Source organism: Phyllobates terribilis, unplaced genomic scaffold, assembly GCF_046119375.1.
Source record: "Phyllobates terribilis strain yellow unplaced genomic scaffold, ASM4611937v1 Scaffold_51__1_contigs__length_9155689, whole genome shotgun sequence".
In the NCBI taxonomy this organism is placed as follows: Eukaryota; Metazoa; Chordata; class Amphibia; order Anura; family Dendrobatidae; genus Phyllobates; species Phyllobates terribilis.
In genome coordinates, this window is record NW_027362811.1 from 6408253 (window position 1) to 6421665 (window position 13413).

The window sequence follows — 13413 nt, forward strand, 5'->3', positions numbered from 1 at the left end:
CCTTTATAAAGTTCAATTAAGTTGGAGTTACTTTTCAGGGGTTAGATAACCTAAAAGTGTCGGCCGGTAGGGTCTCCCTTCTGGCTAAGTGTAATTTGTCTCTAGCAGCAGAAACCCCCCTATATGGATTACCGGAAGTGGGGCTTGGCCTTCGTCTCTCTGCTCCTGCCTGTCAAACTGTATATGCAGGCTTAACAGAGATTCAGTCTTTCAGTTAATTGCAGGCATTTCATTAAGCAATGGCGGAAGCAATACGTGCTGAGTAATGAGAGAAGGGATGTCCCAGGACCTATAGTGCTGACAGAATGCTGATAAAGAGCAATCGTCCACTCCAAAAGAGTGGATGGCAAGTTACAGAGCATGTGTATTGGTACTGTTCCAGGACATACTGTTTTATCTACAGTCCATTTAGAATCAAAACTCTGTTCTACATAATATTGTACATGGAACAGAGTATTATGCCAATGTAACTGCAACACGCATCAAAGTCAAAATCTCGGCAGAATTGCACCTATAGCCCCCTCAGACTATGCAAAACACCAATTGAGCTTTAACAACTTCAGCTCAAGTGCTCAAAAACTGTGTAACGGGGTCAGAAAGCTATTGTACAGTATACAGTATATATTTTATTAGCGTAATATTAAAACCTGTATTACAAGAGCACTTAGTTCAAGATTCAGCCTCCAGATGGCGTGACATCAGAGATTAGACACATCTGCAAGAGCGTCCTCAACAATGAATATATAGTCAATCACAGGGACTAGACGTGTAATGTATCAGTACAACAGTATAACGAGTGTTGTGTAGAGATGAGCGAACCCGAACTGTAAAGTTTGGGGTTCATACCGGACACCTAGTGTCCAATGCTGAACTCCGAACACTGACAAGTCCGTTTTAAGAGTGAGAGACCTCTTAGCCCTTACTACGACCATTTTACAGCATCAAAGTTTGTGTCTCCATTGTCTTCTATGGGGTTCGGGTTCAAGTTCTGGTACCCGAACCAAACTTTGGACTAAAGTTTGGTCGAAACCGAACATCCACGGGGTTCGCTCATCCCTAGTGTAGTGTAAATTCTACATATTTTGCGCCTGAGTACCAGTAATGAGGAGATCCTTACCCATTATGTGCCTGCCACTCTCCTAAACACGCGTTTCACTTTTTTAGCTTCTTCAGAGGGTCACAGAGTATACCAAACACTGCCCCCCGGGCACCAGATGTAACCCACTGCATCAATTCCTTTAAGGCTAAAGTTACAGCTATAGAATAGATTGACCTTGACAATTCAAGTGCTTTCTTGTGGGAAGTATGTGCACCCCCCGATCATTTCAGTGGAGAGCGACCATTCCCAGCCACCTCTATTGAGAATCCATGACCGGCACAGGCGCTGTACCCTCGCCTGTCACACTTTAGTAATCCTACTAATTCCTTGTAACAGCCAGGAACGCCTCCACGATTGGATTAGGAACGGTGATCACAGAGTAGATAAATGCCAGAGAACCTTTATTCTGCAGCCGCATTTTTCATCCCATTAGACTCGGCCTATTTTACAGAAGCCGAGATAATTGAGGAGAGATGTAAGGAAGGAACCTCACGATCCTCCAGGACTAGTCAGCTCAGAGCCGTGATGTGTGGACAAGGTTTTTCTACATTGTGGGGAATTTAGGGAGCGCTGCAGCAAGGGGGTTGGTAATGACACGCCACCGTGACACATAATGCATGGACTGTCTCCTCTCATTTGTTCTTTGAAGCTTGTTTTCCTCGTGAGTGATGCTCGGCGCATGAGAAAAGCCCAAACAATTAACATCAAAAGGGTTTTCTGCGATTTGTAAAATCCTGTGCCCTGCTGATCCCCCGCTGCGGCTCCCCATAGGTGGATTATAATGAGGGCAATCCGGGCTACCGCCCGGGGCCTCGGGTCTCTATGACCGGATTGCCCTCATTATATGTGCAGCCCCGCGGCACATACCGGCAGACAGTGGCAGGGGGGGGGCCCCGGACCACTCCCCCAGCAGCAGTGCAGAACCGCTGCTTCTTCTTCGGCCGGGCCAGCACTGCAGCAGTTAACTTCCCTCTGCTGGCCCAGCGGTGTCTCCTAGCTGTGACGTCACGCAGTGCGCGCCCGGCCTGCACTGCTACTTACCACCGGAGAGGAGCAGGAGCCAGGAGGACTGGAGCCGAGCCGGGGGATGGTGAGTGTGTGTGTGTGTGTCTGTCTGTGTGTATGTATGTATGTGTGTGCAGGCAGATATCATTGTGTGATGTCGGTTTATATGTATTTTTGTGTTTCAAATGTGTTTATGCGTGTATGTATATGTCTGTATATGTTTGTGTGTGTGCGTGACTGCGTGCGGCCTCCTGCTGAGTATAGATGGCGCTGTGTGGCCAGGACGCATCGGATAAAGACACCGGGGGCCATCAGAAGGTAAGTATAATTTTTTATTTTATTCTTTTTTTACAGGTTCTATGGTACCCTGGTCCGGAGGAGAGTCTCCTTTTCTCCAAACCCGGGTACCATCCGCACATTGAAACGCATGGAATCTGCATGTACAGATGCAGTGATGCGGATTCCATGTGTTCCAATGCAAGTCAATGGCGGCGAAAGCGCCACGCTTCCGCAAAATAATTGTTAGTGCTGCGGATTTTTCCGCAATGATAATCCGCAGCGGAAATTTCCACAGCATGTGCACAGCACATGCGGATTATCATTGGGGAACATGGCAGACCTTCTACCAAGCGTTTTTTAAGCGTTTCTGCAGCGGAATTGCGGCTGCAGAAAAGCTTAAAAAACGCGTAGTGAGCACACAGCATAAAAAAAATTATTATAATTAATATTGTGCCAAATTAATTTCACGTGAACTATCACATGATCTATCACAGGGGATCATGTGACATGTCATACATACAGGTGTGTGTGTGTGTGGGGGGGGGGGGGGGGGGGGGGGAGGGGCCCGCGCCTTCTAAACTGCCCGGGGCCCTTGCTACTCTTAATCCACCCCTGCGGCTCCCCCACACCCACCACCATGCGGCCATACAATAATATAGTATTCGGTCTATAAGACGCACCCCCCACTTTCCTCCAAAATTTTGGAGGAAAAAAGTGCATCTTATAGTCCGAAAAATGCGGTTATTATTAAGAATAGGAGATTTATTTTTTTTTTAAAATGTAGGTACGATTCAATTATTCCCAAGATCTCACCCCATGGATGGATCCTTTGTATTTGCAATTGGTGGAGGAAGGGCATTGCTAACAATAGGAATTCCAGAGAATGGAGGACTTAACTACAACTCCCAGTATGTCCTTAGCAATGGTAAGGAGATACTGGGAGTTGTTACCAGTCATCATCAGACTGTGGACCATATAGGAACCAATGTACTGATTAGATGCAAGCAGTGGAACTATTAAACGTTTAAAAAGTAACTTACATTTTGGGATATATATTACATGATTTAGGTCCTATAATTTTGAGCAGATTAGTGCGAATCTGAGACCCTGATCACTCAGAAGATCTCTTAGAAGTGAAGAGGTGAGGAGACATGACTATGACTTTCTGCTGCATTTGCTCCGCTCAGTGTACTCTCCTATCTACTGAGCTGCGCTCTTCTAGGAGGTCTTTTAAGCAAATAAGCAAAGGATTGGGGTCCCCACAAATCTGCTCAGAATTAATGACCCTAAACCACATTAAAAACATCCCAAAAGTTGATTTACTCTTTAAGGTTAATTTACACACACACACACACACACACACACACACACTGTATACGGCGTACGCAACACACATACACTGTATACTCCGTACGCACCACACACACTGTATACGGCGTACGCACCACACACACTGTATACGGCGTACGCACCACACATACACTGTATACGCCGTACGCACCACACATACACTGTATACGGCGTACGCACCACACATACACTGTATACGCCGTACGCACCACACACACACACACACTTTATACTCCATACGCAACACACACACACTGAATACGGCGTACGCACCACATACACTGTATACGCCGTACACACCACACACACACACTGTATACGGCGTACGCACCACACACACACTGTATACACCGTACGCACCACACACACACACACATTGTATACGCCGTACACACCACACACACTCACACTGTATACGCCGTACACACCACATACACTGTATACGCCGTACACACCACACACACACACTGTATACACTGTACGCACCACACACACACTGTATACGCTGTACATACCACATACACTGTATACGCCGTACGCACCACCACACACACTGTATACGGCGTACATACCACACACACTGTATACACCATATGCACCACCACACACACTGTATACGCCGTACACACCACACACACACTGTATACGCCTTACACACCACACACACTGTATACGCCGTACACACCACACACACACTGTATACGCCGTACGCACCACCACACACACGCAGTCTGTATACATCGTATGCACCACACACACGCACTCTGTATACACCGTACGCACCACACACACTGTATACGCCGTACGCACCACCACACACACGCAGTCTGTATACATCGTATGCACCACACACACACACACACTGTATACGCCGTACGCACCACACATCCACTGTATACGCCATACACACCACACACACACTGTATACGCCGTACACACCACACACACACTCTGTATACGCCGTACACACCACACACACTGTATACGCTGTACACACCACACACACACTGTATATGCCGTACACACCACACACACACACACACTGTATATGCCGTACACACCACACACACACACACTGTATACGCCGTACGCACCACCACACACACATGCACTCTGTATACACCGTACGCACCACACACACGCACTCTGTATACACCGTACGCACCACACACACTGTATATGCCGTACACAGTGGCGTACTGCCAATGGCGGCATACCAGGCGACTGCTATGGGGCCCGTGAGCCGAGGGGGCCCATAGCAGTCCAGGGGTGGACATACCACCGCCGGTGCAGCTGTGCCGGGTCCCCACCATGCAGCTGCACCAAGGGGCCCACAAGGTGCAGCTGCTCCCTGCACGCGGCGGTCAGGGAGTGATCCCCGCAGCTCCACTGCTGTCAGGAGGAGAATAGCAGCGGAGCTGGAGGGTTCATCCTCTACTTCCTCCCTGACCCAGGCGCGCGCAGCTTGATGACGTCATCATGCAGCGCACGCCTGGGTCAGGAAGAAAGCTGCCGGCAACCAGGAGGATGCTGCTGCAGGGGAGCGAGCTGAGGTAAGTTTTTTTTTTTTTTTTTTTTTTACTGAAATGCTGGGGAGGGGATGGGGCTGGGAAGAGCAATAATGGGGAGGATAGAGCTGGGGAGAGCAATGATGGGGATGGTGGGGAAGGGGAGAGCAATGATGTGGGTGCTGGGAGAGAGCAATGATGGGGGTGCTGGGACAGAGCAATGGTGGGGGGCTGGGAGAGAGCAATGATGGAGGTGCTGGGACAGAGTAATGATGGGGGTGCTGAGAGGAAATGATGGGGGTGCTGGGAGAGAGCAATGATGGGAGTGCTGGGAGAAGCAATGATGGAGGTGTTGGGACAGAGCAATGATGGGGGGCTGGGAGAGAGCAATGATGGAGGTGCTGGGACAGCGCAATGATGGGGGTGCTGGACAGAGCAATGATGGGGGTTGGGAGAGAGCAATGATGCAGGTGCTAAGAGAGAGAGCAAAGATGGGGGTGCTGGGAGAGAGCAATGATGGGGTTGCTGGGAGAGAGCAATGGTGGGGGTGCTGGGACAGAGCAATGGTGGGGGTGCTGGGACAGAGCAATGGTGGGGGGCTGGGAGAGAGCAATGATGTGGGGCTGGGAGAGAGCAATGATGGGGGTGCTGGGAGAGAGCAATGATGGGAGTGCTGGGAGAAGCAATGATGGAGGTGCTGGGACAGAGCAATGATGGGGGGCTGGGAGAGAGCAATGATGGAGGTGCTGAGACAGCGCAATGATGGGGGTGCTGGACAGAGCAAGGATGGGGGTTGGGAGAGAGCAATGATGGGGGTGGTGGGACAGAGCAATGATGCAGGTGCTAAGAGAGAGCAATGATGGGGGTGCTGGGAGAGAGCAAAGATGGGGGTGCTGGGAGAGAGCAACGATGAGGGCGCTGGGACAGAGCAATGACGTGGGTGCTGGGACACAGCAATGATGGGGGTGCTGGGAGAGAGCAATGATGGGGGTGCTGGGAGAGAGCAATGGTGGGGGTGCTGGGACAGAGCAATGGTGGGGGGCTGGGAGAGAGCAATGATGTGGGGCTGGGAGAGAGCAATGATGGAGGTGCTGGGACAGAGAAATGATGGGGGTGCTGGGAGAGAGCAATGATGGGAGTGCTGGGAGAAGCAATGATGGAGGTGCTGGGACAGAGCAATGATGGGGGGCTCGGAGAGAGCAATGATGGAGGTGCTGAGACAGCGCAATGATGGGGGTGCTGGACAGAGCAATGATGGGGGTTGGGAGAGAGCAATGATGGGGGTGGTGGGACAGAGCAATGATGCAGGTGCTAAGAGAGAGAGCAATGATGGGGGTGTTGGGAGAGAGTAATGATGGGGGTGCTGGGACAGAGCAATGACGTGGGTGCTGGGACAGAGCAATGATGGGGGTGCTGGGAGAGAGTAATGATGGGGGTGCTGGGAGAGAGTAATGATGGGGGTGCTGGGAGAGAGCAATGACGAGGGTGCTGGGAGAGAGCAATGATGGGGGTGCTGGGAGAGAGCAATTATGGGGGTTTCACTTTGCTTGTACTGTTAAGCCTTGTATGTTTTCCGTGTGCACATAGCCTTACAGTTAATTGGGGAGAGTCACAGAGACTGAATAATTTATATTATTGGCCGGTGCAGATTATAGTTAATGGGGGGCACAGTGCTGCTTATCACTTTATATTTTGATTACTAGGTGGTTAATAGTATATTAATGGGGGGTTACATATCTGTATTCGAGGACGCAGAGCGGGGGAGACACATGTATACATACAATATGTGACCTTGTTATTTTCTAGGCTGGAGATCATCGTGACAAGACGAGTCGTGGCTGGGAGATGTCGACATGAAGGTCTGACCAGATGGAGAAGAAGAAGCAGAAACCGACTCTGATCAGATGAGACGTCAGCGGTAAGTGCCTGGATGTAAATATTATTCTGTATCTGCACTGTGTGACTAGGAGTGATAATGTTATCTGTAAAATCCCTTAGGCTGTACTCTCACATTTGTGTGAAATGTCCGTGTGCTGCCAGATATTTTTATCGGATGGTTCACGGACTCGTACAGTTTTATAGATCCATTTACACATCCATGAAAATCACGGATCTGAGAATGAGATCTAAGAGGGTCAGAGAATCTCCTGTTCTGATCCAATATTGAGGATTAGAATAGGACATGCTCAATGCATCAGTAAAACAGGGCAGCACACCGACACTGCACACAGATGCAGGAATGTAGCCTTATTATGTATAGCACAGTCCCTTAGTATATAGTGTACTCACTTATTATGTATAGCGCCATCCTTAGTTATATAGTTTCCTCTTTTATTATGTATAACACCCTCCCTTATTATGTACCATCCTCTCTAGCGGCTCACAGTTGGGGGATCATACTGTGTTGGGGACAGCATACTTTACCCTGGGAGTTGAGGTGGGGTACAGTAGGGTCATTATACTGTGCATGTGGAGGAATTCACCATGGGGGTATTATACTGTGTTTGGGGGGCCCTTTTATTGGCATCACACTTTATGGGGCAATGAAAGAGATCTAGGACGTCAGCAGGAGGAAAATTACTATGTAAAGATGGAAAGTTGTGAGATCTGATCTTTGGGGGGGGGCAATTAGAGCTTCTGCTATGGGGCCCCATGATTCCTATGTATGCCCCTGGCCGTACATACCACATACACTGTATACGCCATATACACCACCACACACACACACACTGTATACGCCGTACGCACCACACACACACATACACTGTATATGCCGTACGCACCACCACACACACGCACTCTGTATACACCCTGCGCACCACACACACACACACTGTACATGCCGTAAGCACCACACACACACTATATACGCCGTACGCACCACACACACACACTGTATACGCCGTACGCACCACCACACACACGCACTCTGTATACACCCTGCGCACCACACACACACACACACACACACACACACACACAGTGTATACGCCGTACGCACCACACACACACACTATATACGCCGTACGCACCACACACACACACACACAGTGTATACGCCGTACGCACCACCACACACACGCACTCTGTATACACCCTGCGCACCACACACACACACACACACACACACACACACACACACACACACACACACACACACACATACACTGTATATGCCGTAAGCACCACACATACCCTGTATACGCCGTATGCAACACCACACACACTGTATACGCCATACGCACCCCCCACACACACACTGTATACGCCGTACGCACCCCCCCACACACACTGTATACGCTGTATGCACCACCACACACACTCTGTATACGCCATACGCACCAAACACACACATACACTGTATATGCCGTACGCACCACCACACACACGCACTCTGTATACACCCTGCGCACCACACACACACACTGTACATGCCGTAAGCACCACACACACACTATATACGCCGTACGCACCACACACACACACACACACAGTGTATACGCCGTACGCACCACACACACACACACACACACACACACACACACACACACACACACACACACACACACACACAGTGTATACGCCGTACGCACCACCACACACACGCACTCTGTATACACCCTGCGCACCACACACACACACACACACACACACACACACACACACACACACACACACACACACACACTGTATATGCCGTAAGCACCACACATACCCTGTATACGCCGTATGCAACACCACACACACTGTATACGCCATACGCACCACACACACACATACACTGTATATGCCGTACGCACCACCACACACACGCACTCTGTATACACCCTGCGCACCACACACACACACTGTACATGCCGTAAGCACCACACACACACTATATACGCCGTACGCACCACACACACACACACACAGTGTATACGCCTTACGCACCACACACACACACACACACACAGTGTATACGCCGTACGCACCACCACACACACGCACTCTGTATACACCCTGCGCACCACACACACACACACACACACACACACACACACACACTGTATATGCCGTAAGCACCACACATACCCTGTATACGCCGTATGCAACACCACACACACTGTATACGCCATACGCACCCCCCACACACACACTGTATACGCCGTACGCACCCCCCCACACACACTGTATACGCTGTATGCACCACCACACACACTCTGTATACGCCATACGCACCACACACGCTCTGTATACGCTGTACGCACCACCACACACACTCTGTATACGCTGTACGCACCACACACACAATGTATACGGCATATGCACCACACACATTGTATACACCGTACACACCACACACACACACTGTATACGCCGTACGCACCACACACTGTATACGCCGTACGCAACACACACTGTATACGCCGTACGCACCACACACTGTATACGCCGTATGCAACACACACTGTATACGCTGCAGACACCACACACACAGTATACGCCGTACGCACAACACACACACTGTATACGCTGTACACACCACACACACTGTATATGTCGTACGCACCACCACACACACTCTGTATACGCTATATGCACCACACACGCTCTGTATACGCCTTACGCACCACCACACACACTCTGTATACGCTGTACGCACCACACACACAATGTATACGGCATATGCACCACACACATTGTATACACCGTACACACCACACACACACTGTATACGCATTACGCACCACACACTGTATACGCCGTATGCACCACACACTGTATACGCCGTACGCACCACACACTGTATACGCCGTACGCACCACACACTGTATACGCCGTATGCAACACACACTGTATACGCCATACGCACAACACACACACTGTATACGCTGCACACACCAAACACACAGTATACGCCGTACGCACAACACACACTGTATATGCCGTACGCACCACCACACACACTGTATATGCCGTACGCACCACCACACACACACACACACACACTCTGTATACGCTATATGCACCACCACACACACACTCTGTATACGCCGTACGCACCACACACACACTCTGTATACGCCGTACGCACCACACACACACACACACACTCTGTATACGCCGTACGCACCACACACACGGTATACGCCGTACGCAGCCTCTTGCGTGGTACCACCAGCAGAACACTGTCGCAAACACGCCGCCGCCGGGATCAGCCGAATGATTCACTGACTGCCGCCATCTTTGTACAGGAGGAGCGCATGCGCAGTTTTAATGTGACCGCCGCTATCTGCCTGCACAAAGATGGCGGCGATCTGATTTACTGCGTGGGGAGACAGCTCAAACGAGAGAACACCTGGGGGAAGAAGACAGCAGAGGGGTGGAGAGAGAGAGCAGACAAAGGGGAGAGCACATGGGGTACACAGGTCAAAGAAGAGATCACATGAGAGGAGAAGACAGCAGATGGGGGAGAGAGAAAGTGCACGGAGGGGAAAGAGACAGAGCACAGGGGGGAGACAGCTCAAACGGGACAGCACATGAAGGGAGAACACAGTACAGGAAGGAGAGAGACAGCAGACAAGGGGAAGAGCACATGGGGTACACAGGTCAAAGAAGAGATCACAGACGGGAGAAGTCAGCAGATGGGGGAGAGAGAAAGTGCACGGAGGGGAAAGAGACAGAGCACAGAGGAGAGACAGCTCAAACGGGACAGCACATGAGGGGAGAACACAGCACAGGAAGGAGAGAGACAGCAGACAAGGGGGAGAGCACATGGGGTAGACAGGTCAAAGAAGAGATCACAGACGGGAGAAGTCAGCACATGGGGGAAAGAGAGAGTGGATAGGTGGGTGAGCACATGGGGGGGAGAGATTCTCAGCGCTGCAAAGCCTGCCCCCATCGTGACATTACTGCCCTCCCGATGAGACAGCATCGGGCCTCCATCTAGTATATACAGTACAGACCAAAAGTTTGGACATACCTTCTCATTTAAAGATTTTTCTGTATTTTCATGACTATGAAAATTGTACATTTACACTGAAGGCATCAAAACTACGAATTAACACATGTGGAATTATATACTTAACAAAAAAGTGTGAAACAACTGAAAATATGTCTTATATTCTAGGTTCTTCAAAGTAGCCATCTTTTGCTTTGATGACTGCTTTGCACACTCCTGGCATTCTCTTGATGAGCTTCAAGAAGTAGTCACCGGAAATGGTCTTCCAACAATCTTGAAGGAGTTCCCAGAGATGCTTAGCACTTGTTGGCCCTTTTGCCTTCACTGTGCGGTCCAGCTCACCCCAAACCATCTCGATTGGGTTCAGGTCTGGTGACTGTGGAGGCCAGGTCAACTGGCGTAGCACCCCATCACTCTCCCTCTTGGTCAAATAGCCCTTACACAGCCTGGAGGTGTGTTTGGGGTAAATATCCTGTTGAAAAATAAATGATGGTCCAACTAAACGCAAACCGGATGGAATAGCACGCCGCTGCAAGATGCTGTGGTAGCCATGCTGGTTCAGTATGCCTTCAATTATGAATAAATCCCCAACAGTGTCACCAGCAAAGCACCCCCACACCATCACACCTCCTCCTCCATGCTTCACGGTGGGAACCAGGCATGTAGAGTCCATCCGTTCACCTTTTCTGCGTCGCAGAAAGACACGGTGGTTGAAACCAAAGATCTCAAATTTGGACTCATCAGACCAAAGCACAGATTTCCACTGGTCTAATGTCCATTCCTTGTGTTCTTTAGCCCAAACAAGTCTCTTCTGCTTGTTGCCTGTTCTTAGCAGTGGTTTTCTAGCAGCTATTTTACCATGAAGGCCTGCTGCACAAAGTCTCCTCTTAACAGTTGTTGAAGAGATGTGTCTGCTGCTAGAACTCTGTGTGGCATTGACCTGGTCTCTAATCTGAGCTGCTGTTAACCTGCGATTTCTGAGGCTGGTGACTCAGATAAACTTATCCTCAGAAGCAGAGGTGACTCTTGGTCTTCCTTTCCTGGGGCGGTCCTCATGTGAGCCAGTTTCTTTGTAGCGCTTGATGGTTTTTGCAACTGTACTTGGGGACACTTTCAAAGTTTTCCCAATTTTTCAGACTGACTGACCTTCATTTCTTAATGTAATGATGGCCACTCGTTTTTCTTTACTTAGCTGCTTTTTTCTTGCCATAATACAAATTCTAACAGTCTATTCAGTAGGACTATCAGCTGTGTATCCACCAGACTTCTGCACAACACAACTGATGGTCCCAACCCCATTTATAAGGCAAGAAATCCCACTTATTAAACCTGACAGGGCACACCTGTGTAGTGAAAACCATTTCCGGTGACTACCTCTTGAAGCTCATCAAGAGAATGCCAAGAGTGTGCAAAGCAGTCATCAAAGCAAAAGGTGGCTACTTTGAAGAACCTAGAATATAAGACATATTTTCAGTTGTTTCACACATTTTTGTTAAGTATATAATTCCACGTGTGTTAATTCATAGTTTTGATGCCTTCAGTGTGAATGTACAATTTTCATAGTCATGAAAATACAGAAAAATCTTTAAATGAGAAGGTGTGTCCAAACTTTTAGTCTGTACTGTATATATATTACATATTCTACAAGCAGGGCTTGTGGATTGTCCATTATTATAATATACAACATATAAAGTGCAGTGCAGGAGGGGAAGGCGAAGGACCTGACTAATCCCCCCAAATATTAATGATAGTGTGTAAAATAATCACAGGCTGCAATTACCCACAATGTTTTATAGTTTTGTTTTTTTAAACAATTAATATCAACTTTTTCTTGTGGTTGTAAATGTGAAATAACAGTGAGAGCCATGATGACATCACAATGCACATGACATCATAGACATGACAGCTGGAGTAGAATGTATGAAGCTCTGCACCAGAGCCATCTTGTGTCACTAGGATCTGACAGCTGGAAGGGGACGAGTCCAGGTAGGGAGCACATTACTTTTAAGCTTTGGTATACTTATAGCGTATCCCCCGGATTTATCATGGATCGCCAGAAACACTCTGTAATAAGACATTTTCAGGACCACCCCTTACCTAAATGAGGAGTCACTGATGATCTGTTGATATTAACAAGTATGGCAGCTAAACCCCCAGCAATGAGCTGCTATATTGCTGGGGAAGCAGCGTGTTACATGCCCCCTATAGCAGGAGGATGACAATGTGAT

General features: G+C 49.0%; 1 long non-coding RNA gene across 1 annotated transcript; it reads left to right on the forward strand.

Moving 5' to 3' along the window:
* The first annotated feature begins 5191 nt into the window (after nucleotides 1–5191).
* Nucleotides 5192–13176, forward strand: LOC141191727 (uncharacterized). Its single transcript, XR_012265446.1, has 3 exons — nucleotides 5192–5286; nucleotides 7048–7159; nucleotides 13043–13176. It is a non-coding gene; the product is annotated as an uncharacterized lncRNA (long non-coding RNA).
* Nucleotides 13177–13413: the final 237 nt, after the last annotated feature.